Genomic DNA, 6076 nt, shown 5'->3' with positions numbered 1-6076 from the left:
TGTTGGGGAAGCCAAAATCTAGTGCAAGTGAGCATCATCTTTTAGATGATTTGTTGGCTCACTTGCCAATTCTTTCAGATACTATTGTGACATCTGTGCCTCAAATAACTTCAATCAACACAGAGTCAACAATAGTTTCTCTTCCCACCTCATTCATTTCTACTCTCTCGATGGATATTGCTCATCCGTCGAGTAGTGATTGTATCCCGACGGATAAGTTTAACAGCAGTTATCCATTGGATAGCTTTACCACTCACACGATGGATATCACTTATCCGTCGAGTGTCTCTGCACAACTTCAAACTTCAATTATTTCTAATGCAGAAGATTTAGTGGTAATACAATCACTCTTAGGACTGAGAGAGGAGAGTGCTTTGAGTGAGAGGCTGGGTTGCTCCCAGGCAAAAGGAGAGGAAAAAGGTGAATCTCAGCAATCCATTTCTTCAGGATTGGCAAAAGTGAGTGAGAGGAGTCCCCCCTTAGTAGGTGAAGGTGAGGGTGTGAGGGTGGGGAGCCAGGGTGAGACCCTGATGCAACAAAAGAGAGAATATGAGAGAAAGGCAGGTACAGGAGAAATAAGTGTGGATCCAGCCATTGCTAGTGAGTCAATGATTGTGGATGATGCTGAAAAGGGAAGACAATTTCAACAATATTACAAAGCTAAAATTGATAACATTTCCTTGGATGCTGACACTTTTACTCATCCTGTGTCAGCCTATCAATTGTTGGTTGCTCAGGGCAATGTGAAGGCAGAGCAGACTTTGAATTTAGTGCACACCACAGAATCTCTTCAAAGAGATAAAGCTGCTGTTAACAGGATGCCTTCTCAAGCTGGAGAGCCATCTGAAGAATTTGGAATATTCTAATGATGATGACTCTGGTTCTTTGGATGGAAGCATGAACTTAGGGGGAGCTGAAGGCCCAAGTTCTGCTTTAAGTTTACCTGAATGGGCATGGGCAAAGGAATCTACACCAGGACAATTTGAGGTGTCTTTGGTCAAACAAGTAATAGCTATTCAACAGGCCCTTCAGGAAACTTCAGATGCTGGTACCAAGGCTGTTCTTCAAGCTCACCTAGACTCTCTACATCTAATGAAGATCCAGCACTTAAGACATAATCTCAGTGTGGATGAATTAAAAAGAGATATAGCTGACTTGAAGACCTATAACTCTGAGAAGCTGGATTCAGTTGTGCCATATGGTACCATGGAAGATCTACTACTAAGATTGAGGAGAGAATCAGACTCTGAAAAGAAGCTAGCCAAGCTGGAAAATAGAGTTCAATTTATTGAAGATTCAGTGGCTATTCTTCTTCAAAATCAACAGACTCAGACAAATCTTCTCATGCAACTGGCGAAAGCACAAGGCCTAACTCCTCAACTTGATGATAACAAAAAGTGGGAGAGAGAATCGAGTAAGGAGGAGAAAGGACCAACAGAGGGGGAGAAACTTCAAGTACAAATCAGCAAAGTAATTGTACCTTCAATTAATATCTCCAAGCCACCAGTTGCAGATGGTATAGATCTAATTGAAGCAGCAACAGCAAATTTGAAAGTTGCTGAAAAAGGAAAGTTGAGTTTAATCAACTGGGAAAAGATTGATTAGGAAATTCAGAGAAAGTTTAAACTAGTTGAGGAACCAGTTAAGTCAGCCATCCATCACTCTCATGTCAAGCCAATCAGTGTGAATGAGATGAGCATGAACTATCTGGAGAAAGGACAATCTTCCTGCATCAAATCACAAAAGGCTGAAATAATTCCCAAACCAAGGGCAAATTATCCAAATTCATCTTTGAAGAATCCCTTGGACACTGTGTATGAAACACCCAAGCCTGATGAAAAGAAGCTTCTGTCAAGATCCATTGTCTTCTATAAAGATCCAGCTGATTCAGCCTCAAAAAGGAGAATTACTAAGATATTCAGAAATGGAAAGGAAATTTGTGTGGTAGCTGAACATCCACAATTTGCTCAAGCAAAGAAAGAAGAGAAAGCAAGATTAAAGAAGGAAAAGAGGCAAGCTGCTCTAGATGCTAAGAAATTTAAACAAAAGAAAGAGCAGATTGTCATCTTGGCCAAGCTACAGGCTGTAAACTCTTCTCAACAAATTCCCTCTCAACCATCTGAAGCTGCTGAATCAAAGAAGAAGATTGAAGAACAGAAGAAATCCCCAAGAAAGAAAGAATTGGCTAGAAGAAAAAAAAGGAAACTGGATGTTGTTGACAAGGAATTGAAAGACCAATTTCCTAAGGAATCCACACCAGCTAAAACTCAAGCATCAAAGCCCTCTGTGGTATTTGAAGACATAAGGGTGGTGGACCCCTACAGGAACATACATGGAGAGCCTATTGTGCCAAAGAATGAGCCAATAGAGTGGGATAAATTACCAATTCCTGACTTCAACTTGCCAATCCTTACCAAGCCAAAAAGGACAAAATCAAGGGCAGTCAAGAAAGTGAAGCTGTCACCTCTCAAATCCAAGTTAGTAGTTAAAGCTCAACCCAAGGTCAACAGGGGAGACTACTTGTACTTGTGTGACATCAAAGAATTCTCAGATCTAAACCTTTATCTGGAGGAACTGGATGAAGTAAGGGCAATTGATGCATAAAGAAACCTACCTGAAAGGTTGGTGTTCAAGTACAAAGGAGGAAGGGAGATTCAGTGGTCTCTTCACAGGATACTTCAAGAAAGCCAAGCTGTGTTGATCAAAGTCTATTCATCCTTCAAGAAAAACTTTGGGTTCAATGTAACTGCAAGAAGACTAGTATTGAAGAAGATTGAAGAGCTGAGGAGTGTTAGAGCTAAAGATGCACTCCTAAAGACTCTAATCATCCCATACACAGGGAGAAGAGTGCATCTAAGGCCCTACTGGCTGATGGAATTCATGGATGACAAGGGTGTGAGAAGATTCTTCAGACTAGAAGACCAATTGAGTATCTCTAGCAATGAGACTCTCTTGGAGATGCAAGAAATGCTAGATCTCTCAGAATCTGATGAATTAGAATTCCACAGGCAGCTCCAGAATCAAATTGAAGAAAACAACAGAAAGCTTGAAAGAAGATCCAGACCTTCAAGGAACTAGAAAAACCTGCTCAGGATAGAGGAGCATCTTGAACTGACTGTGAGCCAAACCTTGTACATTTTGTTTAATTGAAGCACTTTTAGTTTTATCTACTTATCTTTAAAGATATATGTTTAGGATGTTTTGTTATCATCAAGTATCTCTGAATTTATGGCTACCATTCCAGTAGACATAAATTGGGGGAGATTGTTGTGAATATGTTGTGTACTTGATGATCACTTAAACAAAATATCTAAGTAGATTTTACTTAGTGAAATAATGTAGCACTCGACGGATAAGAATTATAGTCCCGACGGATAACTCATTATAGTCCCGATGGATGATTAACTTATTATCCATCGAGTGAGTAGCTTATGTAATAGTAAGTTTGTAGCACAGTGATGTATGCACCTTTGTATAGAATCTGTAGTAGCATATAAGTCATGTTGACTTTAACTAGATATGCAGAATAGGTTAATTAATTGTACATAAGTAATGTCTTGTAATTTTGTATAAGTGAAATGAAGTCAAGTGCCAAAGTAGCTACCGACGGATGATTAACAAAGCCTTCGACAAATGATCAAATGACTATCAATGGATGTTTAACATAGCAGTCGACGGATGATCAATTCAGATGATCTGAAAGTCGACGGATGATCATATCAAGAATTCAAACATCAGTGGAATAGTGAAAGCTGACACACAGCCGTCGAGTTTTATACAAACACATTGTGGAAGCCCATTAACTGGGTAATAGAGGACGAAAAGCAGCAAAGATTAAGACTGTTAGATTTTATATTTGTTCAGTCTTTTTTACTTTTTAATCTTGGTATTATATAAACCAAGAGAGTAGAAAATAGAAAAATGACTGAGATAGCTGAGAAACACAAAAACATAGAAATCTTTGTAAGCATAATTTTTAGCATTTCCTGTATTCTCAGCAATTCTATTTTGTAAGCAGCTGTGAGCATTTCTACACACAGAGTCCTCTCGATATATTATATATATCTCTGGTGGAATTGTTTAAATCCACCTGAAAGTTTTTAAAGACTCTTGTTTTTAATTACTTATGTTTTGATTCATTCAAGTTTACATTCTGCATTGTGCTAATCAAAACAAATATATCTATAATCGAGTTGAACATTTTTATTTCAAGAAAAAGGTTCAAGAATTCCATTCAACCCCCCTTCTGTAATTCTTGCTATATTGTTAAGGGACTAACATAAAATATTTATCTATTCTGAACCGGGAATAGGGAAAACAATACTTGCATAAGAAGATTTAAAATAAATATCACTTGAACAATAACTGATGATAGGGATACTTGCCTTTGGGTTTTTAACAGTTAGTCACACTCATAGAAACACAATTAACTTAGTCTGGCATCTCAAGGTATCATCGTCTTTTACTTCGCTAAATCTCTGATCTGCTGGTCATGTAGTGCTTCAACCCAATATTCCATACTATTCAATTCTAGTCTTCATCCATACCATCCGATCTTGATCGTCTTGAAAGACTCGTATCTATAATTAGAAAATAACATTTTAATCGTTTAAACGATAATTACTTGACAAATTGCGCGTCAAAACCCTATCGTCTACCCATACGATAGCCCACACATAAAGGAGATAGTCAAACACAAGACTATTGACACACGTACACACGTATTTCATATAGCACATAATCATATAAGCCACGTATCACATAATTCATATAATATATGACTCGATTCATCAAAAGGTTCGACTCGTTACACTTAAAACTGAAATCGGGTCAAAAATAAGATTTATCGATCAAAAATCAACTCAGAATGATTCGTAAAACAAGAAACCTTTTGAAACAAAAGAATTTGGGTCTTAAAAGTATTTTTAATGAAAGCGGAATATCTTTCTGAGTCTAGAGGCGTTCGTTTCATTTTAAACGGGCGAACGGTTTATTTATTACGAATAAAATAAGAATTAAATGGAAATAAATCAATTAATAATACATTAACTGATTTATAAATACTAAAATATACTTTTTAAAAGCTTAAAAACAATTTTTCGAAATTATTTGAATTAATTATAAATAATTATATTTTATTTAACTATTTATAAATAAAATTAATTGATTAACGTATTAATCAATTAATTAAATCCATAAATAATTACTTAAAATAAATTATAAATAATTAAATTAAATTGGATTTTTGAAAATAAAAAAAAATTGAAATTTAAAAGAATTCAGTTAATTATTAAATAATTAACTAAATAATTTTTTGGAAATTACAAAGGATTTTTAGAATTTAAAAAAAATAGAATTAAAAAAAAACAAAAATACAGAAACAGACTTGTGGTTTTGGAGTGCAGCAGAAATGGGTCAAAGTCGGGTTATATCCCGGGTCAGAAACCGGTGAATTCCCGTCCGATTCCGGCAACCCGAACCCCGGAAAAACACCACCTTTTAGTCTAGATTTTCACACCTAGAGACTAGAATCACGGCGTAATCAACTCGGAATCTCAGTTCCGATCCAAACAACGAAGAACACGGCCATATTTCGGCCAACATCAAAACCTTAAGCAAACTTAACGATTAATAGCTTAAATTAAAGCCCTGGATGCGTACAATCTTTCAGAATCAAATATAACATCAAAACATTAAGAATCAATCCAGAAAATTAAAAACAAAATCCAATAAAACTAAAACTCGTTTATAGAATTTTCGAACTATAACATCAACCAAACTAGTATTAATCGACTGTAAACCAGCCATTAAAACTAATTATATCATCAAAACGAATCAACAAGCAGTAGAAAATAAAACCCCAAATTCAGACGAAGAACCCTAAAAATTGATTTTAAAATTTATTAATTGTTTGATGTTTTTGTTGATGAAATTAGATAATAGTCATCAAGGGCTTCGATTCCATTACTCGAACTACAAAAACAGAAATCAAAATCACTTCCAAAGTTGAGATTCAATTCCTTAGCTCAAGAACACCCTCACCCTGTTCTTCAATTTTCTTTTTTAATTTCCTAAA

This window comes from Apium graveolens, chromosome 2, assembly GCF_009905375.1.
Source record: "Apium graveolens cultivar Ventura chromosome 2, ASM990537v1, whole genome shotgun sequence".
Lineage (NCBI taxonomy): Eukaryota > Viridiplantae > Streptophyta > Magnoliopsida > Apiales > Apiaceae > Apium > Apium graveolens.
This window is presented reverse-complemented; position numbering follows the sequence as displayed.